Source organism: Puma concolor, chromosome B2 (genome assembly GCF_028749965.1).
Source record: "Puma concolor isolate L17-30 chromosome B2, mPumCon1.1.hap2, whole genome shotgun sequence".
In the NCBI taxonomy this organism is placed as follows: Eukaryota; Metazoa; Chordata; class Mammalia; order Carnivora; family Felidae; genus Puma; species Puma concolor.
This window is the reverse complement of record NC_141671.1, coordinates 143,608,069-143,623,931: the sequence shown is the minus strand read 5'-3', so window position 1 is coordinate 143,623,931 and position 15,863 is coordinate 143,608,069. Positions and strand designations below refer to the sequence as shown.

Below are 15,863 nucleotides of genomic sequence, written 5' to 3'. Positions count from 1 at the left end.
TAGCAGGGTGGTGGTGGTGACTGGGGTGGTGATGATGGTGGTAGTGATTATGGGGGTGGTGACTATAGTAATGGTGGAAGTGATTATGGTGATGGTGATGGTGGCCATAATAATGGTCAAAGTGATTATGGTGGTCATGGTGGTCGTGGTGGGCCTATCCTTGATGCAGAGTTGGATAGGTCTGGTTGGCAAAATCTCATGCCATGATCAATGCCCACTCTCCAAAGACGCCAGGAACACACAGGTAGTTGAACAAAGTTGGGTTTCTTGGTACTTGTTGCCTCCAGGGAGACTGCACACTATGGGGAATCTTGGGGTATCTTGGTAAGGAGGTGGTGGAGGGACCATTTTATAGGATTTCAGCTCGCACTAGGTGATGTTGGAGGCTGTCGCTTTGGATGGGGTATCAGAACGTTGAAATTGGGTAGGACTGGGCATCACTAATTTTATCTAGGAGGTGGATGAATGAGTGAGGCTGGGGCTGTAATTGGCAAAGTGGCTGTCATTCACACCAGGTGGGAAGGAGGCACAGGCGGTCATTTTGTGGTTTAAACAGTATGCTTGGGTTTTTTTGTCTGTGTTCAGACATGATTACAGGAGTGGCCTTGTTTTTGTCTCTTCCCATCCCGGTCACAGAGTGACCTTGTTCGATGTTGGTGTTCAGTGAAATTGTGTTTGTTCAACAAAAGAACACCATGGCCTAGCTGTGAGTACCAGGCCGGCTCCCAGCTGACAGCTGCCAGGGCCTGCTTTTTTGTTTCTCACCATCGAGCCCCAGAATCCTTGCTCCGGTTCATTGCTCACCAAGTACCTCTTTGATTATAATTGGGCTTCCCACATAGGGGGCCTGCAGGGGACAATTGTGGGCATACAGATCTGAGTATTTCAGATCCCCATGGTGGTATTAATGTTGGATCATATGAAATTGCCACTCCTGTAGTTCGAAAGCATTTGAATATTGGCAATGTCACATAGTTGAGCCTGTTTCTCACTGTAGATTAATAAATTGTCATTCTGGAGCCCATAACAGTCTCCCGTGAGCCCCCTGTGAGAGGAAGGACTTTGTCTCTGGGTGTGAATGCTTTGGGACTTCTGATCCTTTAAGGTAGACAGTTTAAACCACACTGAAAATTATCAAGGTCATAGGAGGCTCTTGAGAGAAGACCAGATTTTTGCCCATGGCACCTTCTTTAATTTATCCAAGGGAACTTCCTCCCTATAAACTTCCACCATGTCAGTCAATCAATTAATTCACCAACTTGCAAAATGACTGAATTATGACTTTTCTTGGGCTTAGAGGCTGCCCACTCTTCCCAGGTGGAAGGGATCGGGTCAGTGGTGGGGGGCTATGAAGGGAAAACCAAGGAGAAAAGTCCAGATGCAACTACCTCGGGTGGCGGTGAGAATAAACATGGAACTTGAAAGTGACTGGGGTCTAGACAAGGAAACCACCCGAGGCAACATATACGGCCCAGGTACAAGCCACATGCCTGGCATCACAGGCTCCTGTTCCATGTCCCCAAGGCTCATTGTGACCTCAGTAAAATTCCAGGGGTGATTGCTGCTTTGAGACTTTTACCTGGCAGGAGTCTTGGAGCACCTGAATGGGTTAACAAATGCAGGCATAAAAGGCCTCCTGTGCTTTGGATGGTGCTATAAGAGCACTTGCTGAGACCAAGGAAGGAAAGCAGGGTCGCTGAGTTTTTCCAGCACTCTGCTAGGCCGGGCCGTCCCCGTGGGTTCGGGCACTCCTGGCCAGAACCTGTTGTCCCCAAGAATGCAGGAGCACCTGCCTGGAAGACAACGTGCCTTTCTGAGCCCAAGTTTGGGGAGGAGGCACACTTTCGCCTCTGTGGCTGCTATCCCTAATTACCATATCCATGGTGGCTTAAAATAACAGAAATGTATTCTCTCATGGTTTGGAGGCCAGAAGTCTGAAATCAAGGTTCGGGACTGGGGGCAGGAATCTGTTCATCCCTCTCCTAATTTATGGTGTCTGCTGACAATCCCTGGTGTTCCGTGGCTTGTCCCCACATCACTCCGCCTCTGTCTCCTCTGTTCTTCATCTCCTGTCTTGTCTCAGACCTACCTCGGCCTCTCTCCCATAGGGACACCTGTCTTTGGGTTTAGGGCCCACCCAGATAATTCAGGATAATCTTCTCAAGATCCTTAATTATATATGCAAAGACCCTTTTTTCCCCAAATAAGATCACATTCACAGGGGCCAGAGATTAGGACGTGGACATCTATCTTTTGGGGTATCACCATTCAGGGCACCACGGGGAGTCTGGCTCTGCTTGAAGATGCCCCCTGCACTGGCCCTTCATTAGGGCCCAACGAACGTCTCTCTTTTCATAGACACGAAAGCCCCCTTCGGTGGCAGGTGTCTTGGTCCCCATCCTGCCTTGGAAGCGGTGCCTCCCAGCGTGGCAAGGCCATTCATCATCTCTATTTAGCCTCATCGCAGGCTTCCCATGGTCTCCTTTCTTAACTTGGCTGCCTGCCTTCCTCCCCTCCCACCCTCTTCCAGTATTTACTCCAGCTGGGGCCTGATGCAGGTGCTGGGGGTCCAGAATGGAGGGACCCAGACCAGCTCTCGAGGACCCACAGTCTAGAGAGGCAAACAGACCCTCTCTCCTCCCCCAGGGTTGGGGCATTGGCCCCCCTTCTGTGCCTTCTGTAGCACAGCTCACGGGTGAGGAGACCCCCACAGCATGCCAGGTGCCCTGGCCTGTCATCCTGGCACAGATACGTACTAAGGATGCTCTGCATCCTTGGAAATGGCTCCTAATCCCCCAGCAATGACTAAGCACCTTTCAGTCACTGCTCCAGCCATTAATTTAAGCGCCGCGTGGCCTGGATGTCCTGTTCTCCTGGAGCGCCAAGGCTGTCCACACAGCCATTGATTTAAGAGACAATATCACTTGCTTCCAAGTTTATGAGGCAATAAACAGGCCCCGCATATTGATGAACGCCGAGGTGTTTGCTCAGCACATTTGCTGTGCACATTTATTACGAGGCTGTGCTTTAAAGCAAATGAAACTGCACTATTTTCTTTCCCTTTGGTGGGGCTGTTCCCCTCCCCCCAACAGTTGTCTTAATCTAGTGGATCCCCCATCCCTCTTCCCCCAGTGCAGGGATGCAGGCTAGCGGAGACATGCACTTGGATCGCTCAAAACTCGCCACCCCCATTCCCTGGGGTCCTGGGGAGCCTCTCGGGGCCCTGACACACTGTCGGGAGGGTCTGGGAAGAAGAGGGGAAATAAGGATTGTCAGTTTTCTGAGGGCCCCACCCGTGAGGCCTTGCCTCATCCTCCCGGGAGAAGAACACACACGATAATAATAGAACCTAGCAACCCGCCAGCAGCCATTCCCCGCGTGGCATAACACACCAAATAAAATTCCTTTTCATCTTGAGAAGCTGAGACGCTACAAGGCTGGGCTGCTAGTCCATAAAGATGAATCTTCAGAGCATTTACTAGCTGGAATGCCCCGTGAATCCAAACCGGTTTATGTATAAAATATTAGGAAGGTTCGAGGAGGTGGCGAGGCCGCGTGGGGAGCAGGCAGGAGAGATTGATTGCGAACTTTGTGCCAACCGAGCAGTTCCGTGCATGCCAAACGGCGAGAACAACACTTGAAAAATGTATTAGATTATCCAGAACACAACACTGATTTATAGGCACAGTAATCCCTGTCTTGCCATCCGTTTCTGTAATGGAGAGAGATTAGGGTGATGGTGGCGGTCTGTTGGGATTTTCTAGCTCAGTCCCCACCCCGGCAGCCCCAAACCCACAATGGATCACCTGGTAAAATCAAGGGTTAGCACTTTTAACCGCACGTTCTGATGGGGAGGGTTTTGAGATTTGGAGCGTTTCTGAGTTTGGAATGAGAATTGCCTGGATGAGGAATTCGTTTTTAAAAATCTCATAATACTGATGGCTTAAAAATCACAAAGAGTTTCTTAATGAGCGAGAGGAGGCAAATTCTCCAGGAGCTCTTAGGCTGTTCATGACATGAGACATATGTTTGGAGTGGCTGGGTGGCTCACCTCCAGAGGGACCTCGCGTGGTGGCCTCTGATGGTCCCACCTAGATGTAACTATGGCCCCGAGCACACAGCGTTTGGGGCCACCTGAGTCAGGAAGGTCAAGAGCAGAGCTTGCCTTGAGAACGTAACATGCACCCTCACCTCTGTCCCCAGCTATCTGTCTATTCATTGGCATTAGCCAATGCCCAGGATGTGTAATTCATGGTGCTAGGCACAGGGGGGATGCTGAATGTGGGACACCCCTCTGGTATCTACTAAGGGCTTTGTGAGACATTTGAGGAAGCAAATCGGGGATCCTGCCCTCCAGAGCCTTATAATCCCAGCTGGAAGGGGGGCACAGGAGCCAGATGCATGAACAAATCTAGAGCAAGTACACAAACCAAATAAGAACAGGTATCTTGTCAAGTCAGGGGTACGGAAGAGTGACCGAGGACTCCTGGGGAGGGGCGAGGTGTGCTCAAAGGGACTTTTCTCTCTGTGCAAAGGGCTTCAGGGGAGTGCTGGAGAGGGGAAGTTGTCTGGATAGACAGGGTCCATCCACAGGACCTGCTCACCAATACTTTTGCCTCTCTGGAAGGCTTGGGACCCCTGGAAGTTCTCTTCCAAAAGCCCTCAGTTCTAAGGAAATGGCATTGCCAAGTTTATTGCTTTAGGAAATAGTTCAAAGAACTCTCATCTTTTCTCCATCATTGCACATGCCCAAGGCCAAGGCTGTTCAAGGACTCCTTGGCAGCTGTAGAAACCCCAGCAAAGTTCCCTGTGCCCACGCAGGGTGGGAGAGTCTGCCTTTCTGCACCATCCACTTCATCAACAGATGGAGCTCTCAGGCCTGGGAGGAGGGGAGCGCTAATCCTACCATCCTGCAGGACTACCAGCTGCCATAGCTGTGCGGGTGAGAGAGCCTGCGGAACGACTGGCATCACCGCCATCATCATTAGTATATAGCCATGAGTAGTGCCATTACCACCATCACCACCATCACCCGGCGCGATGTAGTCTTAAAGGCGCCTGTGGGCCAAGCCCTTTGCTGTAGGCTTTACGCGTATCTAGGTTAACCCTCACAACAACCCAAGTGACGAAAGGACCACTGTGATCTCATTTTAATAGGCGAGGACACTGAAGATGAAAGAGATAACCCGTATAAGAAGTGACAGAGCAAGAATTCAAGTCCGGGCAGCCTGACTCCAAAGACTGAGCTCACCATATGCCAAACTGCCTTCCCTCCTGGGTTAGGGCCTCTGGTTGCTAGTAGTTTCTTGAAGGCCTGACCTGGGAAGATTGAAACGATCAATCACTTTAGGCCATGGGCAAGCTGCAAATGTAGCAAGAATGGAGATATGATGGCTACATCCATTTGTTCTTTGTCTCATTCATTCATTCATTCATCGCTGATCTGGGTGGAGAAGGCATGAGGAGGCACACGCGCCTCCCTGGAGGAGCTCATCCACAGCCCTTCAGGAGCCGAGTATGGATGGCCGTGTCCCTGCCTTGGCCTGGGAGGAACATGAAGGCCCCCAGGGATGTGTCTTCACTCTGCTCTGAGAGCCTTGGTGGGACCAGGTGGCGGGAAGTCTGAGCATCCTTCCCCGACGCCCCCTTTCTCTTTTCTTCCCCCTACCAACCTGAATGTTACCAACACTGTTTAAAAAACTACCTGCACAAGACAAAACTCTAATCCATCTTGCCTAAGACATTTTCCCTTAGATTTAAAACCCTGTGTAATTTAAGAGATATGTAATGCATGTGTCTGCATTTAAACCATCAAAGTGCTTTTAAAAGAGCTATTTGAAATCTTTGGAGCTTTATGAACCTTTAAAGTTCTTTCTTTGAAACATGGGAAATCACACACTGCCAAGGATAAAGATAGTCAAATACCAAAGGCTAGGGGTGGGTTTGAGATTCTAAATCCATGACATTTCACTTTGCAAAACTGAATTTCTCATCTTTAACATCCACTTCCAATTAGGACCGCAGGCTGACATGGAATTCTCACACCTCTGCGTGCCCCTCCACCCCGAGCATCATTACTCAGCCTGCACCAAGTGGATCTAGGGCATGGCGCCCGTCAGCAGGTGGGCTGGGACGTGACTGTCACAGGGGGTACCAAAGCGCCAAGGAGAGGGCACAAGCCTGTGGACCCAGCGCCGCCCAATTTCCAGCCAGGGCGGCAAGGTCGGGCCGGCAGGGGTGGGCGGTGCTGGTTTGAAACGCGCATTCTTCCTGCTGCTCGCCCAGTGGTTGAGTGATTGGTCCCGGGCGGCTCCGAATCTGTGCGTGACCCGAAGTATCCCCGACGCACACGTACCCAGGTGGTGCCTGGGCTCCCCGAGCCGTGGGGAACCCGGATCCGAGATGGTGTGGGTCCTGCGGCCCAGTCCCTATGGAGCTGAGCGCTCGGGAGGAGGAAAGCGAGGCGCCAGACAGCCGGGCCGTCGTTGACCTTGGCGCGGAGGCGCTCGCGGCCAGCCTCAGGGCCTTGGCTCTGGGGGGCGCTGTACCCGGAGCCGCGCGCCTGGGGGGTCTTTTGTCGCCTGAGGGAGCAGCAAATGCTTCGCTGGCCGGTGGAGGTTTGGGTGGTTTAGGGCCGCCGAACCCGTCCACGCTGTCGCGGGCAGAGGTCGGAGTCCTGCGTGGGCCCCAGGAAGGGCGCCCTCGAGGGGACGAGTCCGTGTGCCCCCAGCCTGCTTCTGCCTCCGCCTCACCCGCAGGCGACCTGGGCGCGCGTCCTGGGCCGCGGGCACCAGCCCTGCTCGGCCTGGGCCCGGGCAGCACTTACCCCACCCCGAAGGGGGGCTGAGGCCGACGGACCCCAAACCCGCGAGAGGGGCCGCGGCAGCCTGCGTCTGTCGTCCCAACGCCACCCACCGACCGCAGCGACTTGAGAGGCCTTACCCAGCGTCCCCTCTCCCGGGTCCCTCTTTTCCCCTGTAGAGCTCCCCGGGGGGGGGGGGGGGGGGGGGGGCGGGGAGAGGGCCTCCTGGCTCTCCACCTCCCTCCTCCTCTCCCGGTCATGGGAAGCCCCCGCCTGCTTTTATGCCCCTGGAAGGAGGCATTTTACTCCCTCTGCCACCTTCGGCCCTGCTCAGGAGCGGCCTGTAACCCCCACTCAAGGCGTCCAGGACTCCAGGGTTAATGACGGTCCAGGGGGCCTGTGTGCGGACTGCGGCCCAAGGCAGAGGAGGGCGGTAGCCTGGAGCCTCAGTTCTTGGCAGAATCCTATTTTCTTCTGGTAACTGAAGGCTGGGGGAGCCACCCACCCCACCCTCCTATCTGGCAGGGTACGTCCCAGCTCCACTCCTGCCCCGGCTCTCGGTAGAGCCATCAACTAGCAAGTTCCAAGTGCTAAAGAATGTTTTTGGTTGTTGTTATATTTGAGCAGTGGCATAAGATTTTGAATCCTGGAGCTTTGGGTTACCTTCCAGAGCAGTAAAGAAAGCGAGTTGATGTGACCATGTTAAAATTGCTAGAGGCCAGGGTGCCTGGTCTATGCCCACTTCCTGCGGGCTGCCCCCACCAACCTGGCCTGCGTTTGCCTCCCCCAGCCTGAGTGTGTTCCCCTTAAGCCCAGTTCTTGCCACCAGCACTCTGAATGACTTCCACGTTACCACCTCAGGCCTGAGTCTTCGAAGTGTTCTTTGCTGGTGACTTCATCTGTCTTCCATGGCTATACTGCTGACAGGAAGTTCACCCTGTTGAAAAGGAAGGAGAGCATCTCCCTGTTCAGGGACTCACTCTCCTTTCCAATGTCCCCACTACTTGCAAAAGCTACACCCCCCAAGCACTTCAACATTGAAAACACTTGCCCTGGGATGCCTAGGTGGCTCAGTTGGTTAGGCCTCCACTCTTTATTTTGGCTCAGGTCATGATCTCACGGTTCATCGGTTCGAGCCCTGCATCAGGTTCTGCGCTGACAGCCTAGGGCCTGCTTGGGATTCTCTGCCTTTCTCTCTCTCTCAAAAATAAATTATAAACATTAAAAAAATTTTTTTTCTTGTGTTGACATCTTTCTCTTCCTTGCTCTCTCAACACCAAATTCAGCCTGATCCACATCCTGCCAATCCTCTTCTTGAAATACACTCAAGGGGCGCCTGGGTGGCTCAGTCGGTTAAGCACCTGAGTTAAGCTCAGGTCACGATCTAGTGGTTCGTGAGTTCCAGCCCCACATCAGGCTCAGCACTGACAGCTCAGAGCCTGCAGTCTGCTTCAGATTCTGTGTCTCCCTCTCTCTGCCCCTCCCCTGCTTGTTCTTTGTCTCTCAAAAATAAATAAATATTTTAGAAAAATTAAAAAATAAAGAAATAAATACCACTCAAATCCACACAATATTCAATGAAGGTTGAATCTTAGAGGCCAGAAGCAAGAGGAAGGGTGTTCTAGGCAAGGAACCAGCAAATGCTAAGGCAAACGGCCGCAAGACCCCCCCACTGTCGGGAACCAGCAAGTGTTTGGAGGCCCCTGCTGGACCTGGGCCACCTGGCCTTTACCCCAGCGGTTTAGAAGCCAACACATCGCTTCCAGTCCTCTTCCCTTCAGAACCTCCTGTCTTCAGTTGCTGAACGCATCCAGGAGCTCTCGAAGTCCACTTCTACCTTTGGTCTCCGTCACTTCTTGGGGAGCAGTGAGCTGCTGAAGCTCTTACCCAGGGAGGTTCCGTGTACGCACTGGAACAGTCTACCTCCCCTCCGGAATGGAAGCCTGTGTCCCTCCCGGCCTTTGAAGGCTGGGTTCAGGCCACTGCCTTTCAGGACAGAAGAGGCCCAGTCAACCTTTTCCACCTCGGCTTCTCCTCACAGCTTCCTCTGATAGGCAGATTCCCGTCCCGATTGCTTCCCCGGCTTCCCATCAGCACCCACCCCCAGACCTGGACTCCTGGGAGAAGGTGCTCCTGGAGGTACAGGGTGTTGCTGAGCGCTGCTGATCTGGGAGCCGGGATGACTGCCAGGCAGGAGAGGGAAGCTCTCTGGGCCTCTTCGTGGAGAACACGTGTGCTGGTTGAATAAAGCAATAGCAGCCAGATGAGGTGCGTGAGCTCTGCTGACCACACCCCGCAAGGCCTCTTCTCGGGCCCAGCCTGTTTTCACCTGGGCTGGTGCTCACGGGGAACGACACAGCACCTTCAAATGCAGAAGGCCATGCATGACAACCAGAGATCTCTGAAGTCCCACGAACCCGGAAATCTTTACGATGTGCCTGTTAATATGCGTCCAATGGGATATGTTAATATTTAAGAGCTGTTGGTAGAAGCCACCCATCTTCCAGCAAATCACCTAGAAATGGAGACGTTTGACCTGGGGGCTTGGGTCCTCCCTCCCCCCTGGAATCAGGTGTGGCAACTGTGGAATTAAAGCCAGTTGTTGACCAAATGGAAGTGTTTTCAGGAGATGGTCCTGGTCAGGCTGAGCCTTGCTGTCTGCACCTGTCCCACCTGGCTTAGTTTCTTCTTCCCCAGCCTGTTAAGGGAAGTCAGGGAAGTTCTAGAAGGTTCTACGGAGCTTTCTCTGGAGTCCATGAGGGGGGGCTTCCTCCCTCATCCCCAGGGTTCCAAGGCAGATATTCAGATTGGAAACACTGGGCTATGTAGTGCTGGGCAAGTCTGTACCCTGAGAGCCTGTTTCTTCCGAAAGGGAGGAAGAACAACCCAGGGCCTGGCCTGTGTCATTGCACGTTTAACAGAGATCAGGGACACAAAAGTAATGTGTCAATTATATATTGCTGTACAAGTATCAGTTACTGTTATGGTGCTTCATTCCCCTCCCCCAGGGACTGGAATATGAGCCAGTAACGTACAGAAAAACCAGGATAGTGATGAACGATTATGAAGTACTTAGTGCTCTGAAGAATAATACTTTGTACGCAGTATTTAATCCAATCCTCACATCAGTCCTAGGAGGACAGGAACCACTGATGTCTCCACGTAGACGTAAAGGAACAGAAGGGTGACACGGCTCGCCCGCCACTGGAGTTCTAGGTCGCCACTCAGCCAGCACAGATGTGGTCACTGTTTGGAGAAAGCCCATCTTTGTGTAGTTTCATCCTCACACACGTGTGCTCACACACACACACTTCTCCGGTCCCCAGATGGGATCTCCTGGTCCTTGGGGCCTTGCTGGGCCTGGAGAGATTTCCTGCCAAGCCTAAGGCCCATCCACGTCCCAGAGGGTCATGGTAAGAAGTCCTGCTCCGTAGCCCTAGAAACAAGGCGCTGTTCCAGATGGCTGAGGGGTCACGTGCATGGGCAAGGAGGTTTCTCTGTCGGTCCCCCGACCTCTGGGGTATCTTCTGTCACCCGCCAAAATTGTCGGCAGGGAGCCACTCGCTGCCCAAGCCTGGAGTGCCGACCCCTGGAGCCCCACCTTGAGCCTGGGGCCCCTCTGCTGGGTTTCCGGTGCACCTTTAGTTTACTGCCACCCAAGAGTAGGGGATGAGGGTCATGGCAAATGCATTCATTCCCTGCCCTTGGTTCAGCGGTGGAACCACATTGCTTTTCTGCTTCTGCCTCTCCTTCATCCCCGGCTCCTGCCTTCTCATGGTTAGTCTCTAGTCCTTTCTGTGTGTCTTCAGGCCAGCCGCAGGGACCCATTCCTGGATGCCAGCTTGGGTGCATGTCAGGGCTATTGCCCATTGAAAGAGAGCCTGTTCCTTCCTGAGCTCTGGCCACAGCCTCCCAAGACAGAGGCCACTGCCCTTTGTGCACAGAAGTTGGGCCAAGGAAGCTCTCCTCAGTCGGAGGAGATCCCAGCTCTCTGACGCCGTCACAGGTGCCCAGAAAATTCTCCTCCGACCAAAAGGCAGCACAGTTAAGACACCCGTGGGATAAGCCACCGTGTATTAAAAATACTACGGTATTTTTAAAGCAAAGCCCACTTGTCACCCCTTGCAGGCACTAAATCAGATGCCCATTATTTGAGATATCTCAGGAAAGAGGATTGGCTACGTTAATAATAACAATGTACTCACAGTGCACTTTTCAAGTTGAATTAATTTCTGTAGCTAATTCTGGTTGCTGAACGTCTTCATTTAAAATATACATATACATGTATTTTGTTCAGTGTTTTAATTAGGCCCAAAGGAATATACTTTCAAATTTTGGTACACTTCATTTGTTATATTAACGAAAAGCCACTTTAAATCAAGTTACATGTTGATATTTCATTATGTATGCTGTTCTCACACATCTCTAAAAGAGATTTACGTTACAGGTAGTAACCACAAATACTGGCAGTGGACACGCTGTTAATTTAAAATGTAAAGTTTTCTTTCGAGGGGCAGCAAAATTATAAGGTTACACTCCTCCCCGGTGCACCCACCTCCCCCGTAAAGTGGCTGTACCTCGAATTCCCAGTGGATGCCCTCCACCACCTGCAGCCTGGCCTTCCAGAGGCCCAGCCTCCAGCCCGCGGGATCAGTGGTCCACGCCAAGATCTGCCAGACCGAAGACACAATTACAATACGGAGCCCAGACTGAGGGCTGAGTAGCTGACGCGGCCTGTCGAACATCTGCGACTCGGAAGGAAAGGATCTGGGGCCTCGGGGCTCGGTGGGTCCATGCACCTGCTGTAGCGTGGCTCAGATATGCGGGCGGGATTGTGGTCCTCTGCACACACGCACTCACACTCACGTGCTCAGTGATGCCAGTATCCTGCCTGGCCCCGCCCCAGTGACGCAGACAGCCTTGAAGGTGGTGTTGGCCTTGCCCTGGGCTACCGCTCAAGGTTTCTGTGTTCCACACACCGTGCCAAGCAGGTTAGCCATACACCATCTCCTGCACCCACACCAGCTCGCCGAGACGTGGGCGGCTCTTCCGCCATCCCCTCGTGGCCGAGGAGAAAGCCAAGACTCACGTGGCTGATGGGCATGGAGTTAACGTGTGAGGTCCCCCAGCCGCTGAGCACCACGTTCCACCGAGAGCAGGTTCTGCCGGAGACAGACCCCCGTCCCTATCGCTGGGCTACTGTGACACAAGCCTGTGCTTAGTTGCTAAGAAAGGCCCGCACTCTCTGTCACGGTCCCGTGTGAGGAGTGAGGCGCGGCTCCCTTCAACACTGTCCGCTGACATTTAGCCTGACACATGTCCCTGCACTAAATCTGACTTCAGTCCTTGTGAGCAACTTTGTCAGATCATCTTTCCTTCCCTTGGCAGGCTGAAAGCCACCTGCACAGGAAAATGAGGCAGGAAGATGGCGTTTCTTACTGCTCAGGACCCCGGGTCTCCCTTTCCTTATCCTTCTGGTGAAGGAGGTGGTAACTGAGACGATTATGACGGAGGCAGCCGTCGGCCCATGCTTCCTTCACGTGGCCCTCAGTGCCTGACAGACACTTAGACGTTATTTCACTGGACCCTCCAGGTGACCCTCTGCACCGTGCACCCCTTATAATTATTATCCCTGCTTTACAGAGGAGCAAACCAGTGCTCAGAGAAGTCGAGTGACATGTGCCAAATCACACAGCAGACGTAAGGCATCAGGGGTGAGTGGAGGCCCAACATCTCTGCTGACCAACAGGTGCGTTTCACAACTTTCCTACTGACACTGGGGGGTGGGGAGGTCCTGGCTGATATTTTAACGTCTTCTGATGGAAAACAGGAGTTTCAGACAACATGCTGCATCTTAATCTTTTCAGATCATTGTTAGATGTCCAGGCAAACGTCTTATGCCTGGCTGGCCTGTATTCAGCACCACAGGTGCCGAAATGGCCTCTTTATAGAAAGTTAGGATAAATATGGCAGTTTAGTGACTGAAGGAGTGTTTCATACCGTGTCTGGAACTCAGAGTTGGCTGAATTTTAAAATCATAATTATTAATAACAGTATAAAATAGCTAAGATTTGTTGAGCACCTACTTATAGTGGCCAGGTCGATTATGTCATCAGTTCCAGTTGTACACTCCTGCTTCCTGGTCCCTCCATCCAGTCATACTGGCATGTTTGGCTGAGGACCACGGCAAACTCTCCTACCTCAGCACCTTTGCACATGCTATTCTGTCTGGCTGGAATGCTCACCAGTGGACTTTGCATGTGGAGGCTTCTTCCCACCCCCCAGGACTCCAGGAGACCATCCCTAACCATCCAGTTGGCACCTTGGGATGCTCTCGAGAGCACTGGCTTTTTTTTTTTTTTTTTAAGTTTATTTATTTTGAGAGAGAGAGGGAAAGCGGGGGAAGGCAGAAAGAGAGGGAGAGAATCTCACGCAGCCTCTGTGCTGACAACAGGGCTCAAACTCATGAACCACGAGATCGTGACCTGAGCTGAAATCAGGAGTCAGACGCTCAACCGACTGAGCCACTCAGACGCCCCTTGAGATCACTGGCTTTTTCTTCTCAGCACCCACTGGAGTCCTGGAATTATGTTATCCTCATATTTTCTTATTTGTTTTCTTTCTCTCCCACTTAGGGTTGTCAGATGCAATATAAGATTCCCAGTTAAATTTGATTTTCAGGTAAACAACAAATACCGATACTTACACTAAAAAAAACTGTCGTTTATCTGAAATTCAAATCTAACTGGGCATCCTGTATATTTACTTGCTAAATGTGGCAGCCCCATTCCCACCAGCCCAAAGGCTACATGAACAAAGAGACTATATGGTCCCACAATGTAGGATTCCCAGGGCCTGGCTCACCGTGGGCTCTCAGGAATTACTTCCCGAACACACCTAATAAGTGGCCGTGTGGAGATTTCAACCCAGACAAGCCAACACTGCAGCCCATGCCCTTCCAGACAGTACACAAAAGAGCACTGTCCCTGGCTGGACCATGGCACCCACGCAGGGGATCGACACCCCTGGCCATCCCCAATCCCCATTGTCAAGAGACCAGATTCCAGAGCGGGTTGGCACAGGTCCAAGTAAAACTGCGTAGAAAACAAGAGAAACAGGGGGAAATGAATCTTGGGAGGTGAAACTAGACCATGGGTATGCGTTGGTGATTTGGGGGCAGAAGAGGCTGTGTGTGAGCAGGCGGGGAGGTGACAAGAGGCAGCGGGCATGACCTCATGGGAACTGTGTATCCATTAGAGGTGCTTGTCGCCATGGAGACCAGACAAATGGGCGAGCCGGCCCAGGGAGGCAGAAATAAAGGGGCTGTAGGGACGAATGTTCAAGGAGAGCCAGAGAGTTAAGTACGTGCAACGTTGCCGAACGAAGACTCGGGGTGCAGACAGCTGCCTGGACAGCCACAGCAGATGTGCCGTGAGGGAAGGAGTGAAGCTGCAAACCAGAAGGCTGGTAGCTGTGATGTGGAAGGATGGGGGAGCTAAGACAGGCTCAAGATCCATGCCAGGGGGCCTCCGAGCTGGATCTTCAGGAGGCGGCATCTCCCGGCACACAGAACAAACTCTAGGGTGCTTGGGCACACACCCAGAGGCAGACGCCGGGAGAGGACAGTCCCCAGTGCCACAGCCCTGTGGTGCCTCCCACTGCTAGGGCCTGATGGGAGCCGAGCCTGATGACTGATGACCGAGGGCCTTGTCAGACACACGGGCAACCTGAGCCCATCTTAGACTTGGTCCCGTTTGCCCCTCAAGTCCCCGTGAGGCAGAGGCACAGGAGGGAGCAGGCCACAGGAGCCACGGCAGGCCAGTGAGTCCCCTGGCTCTGTGTGCCAGGTAGCGGAGGCCCCTGTGGGCCAATCTTCTCCTTTTCCAGACGGTGAAGCCGGAGGCGGCTGGGAAACAAGGTCCTCCTTGACAAAAGCAGACAAGGCAGAGAACCCTCTTCCTTACCTTCTCCTTCTTGCTGTGGATGAAGCAAAGGACATAGAGCCTGGGCTTCGGCAGCCATCTTGCAGCCTGAGGACAAAAGCCAACCCTCTAAGCACGGCGGGGGTGGGAGGGTGGAGGGGGCCTGGGGCCTTGGTGACCTCACCGAGTTGGAGAGCCGACCCTGGGACCTCTTTTCCAGAGTGGACTGTCCCATGAGGAGAATGAGCCTGAATGACGAGGGGCTGCGGTCAGGTCCCCGGGCTGAACGTCCCGGCCTGCGTGGCACCCCCTCACCTCACAGCCGCCTTCCTGCCACGTGCCTGGGTCCACCCGCAAAGCAGGGGGTGTCCAAAAGGTGCCAGAGAGAGGGGATTTTAAGTAGGCTGTGGGGGGCTGAGAGAACAAAAGGGAGACGCCAGGAACAGGGAGTTAATCCCCCGGGCCTCACTGGGCAATGCCACGAGGGACAGCAGACACAGGAGGCTCCCCTCCCCACTCTCCCCTGCGCATCCCCACCAGTCCCCCAGCCCAGCACGACCACCACCACACAGCTAGGGACGATCCGTCAGGATGCCCTGGTGGGGAGACCCACCGCACCTGCCCTGTGGCCACACTGAGGTCCAGGCAGGTTCCCTGAAGGTAAAGCCCTGCTCGGTACCCCCACCCTGCCACCTCATCCAGGCCCCTCATCTGCTTACCTGCTCACATGCTCTGCCCTCCTCTGGGAATCCTGCCCTGTCCTCGGACGCCTTCCCCAGTGCCGCATCCTTCAAGAAGCTCTCTTCAGTCCAGTCAACCCCGACGGACTCCTTCCAGACCCTGCCCATCCTCCTCCCAGCCTTCTCGCACCTTCCCCAGGGCCTCTCCCCGGGCTCCTGCGGTCCCTCCCAGCGGGCTCCTCCCTCTGACTCCTGCCCCATCTCTTCCCATGGTGACCTGCCTATGTCACCTCCTCAGAGAAGCCCTCTCTGATACACCAACATGGGAAACCTCCTGTTAGTCTGTTATGTTGACTGAGATTTTTCCCTTTATAATACATATTCGATTTGTAACTTTTTTTCATTTGTCTTCTTGTTCATTGTCTGTCTACAGCATCAGGTTGATTGATTCCCACTGTA

At 53.2% G+C, this 15,863-nt stretch overlaps 1 long non-coding RNA gene across 1 annotated transcript; it reads left to right on the top strand.

Moving 5' to 3' along the window:
- Positions 1-15,802, top strand: LOC147581324 (uncharacterized). Its single transcript, XR_015251676.1, has 3 exons — positions 1-244; positions 12,446-12,551; positions 14,945-15,802. It is a non-coding gene; the product is annotated as an uncharacterized LOC147581324 (long non-coding RNA).
- Positions 15,803-15,863: the final 61 nt, after the last annotated feature.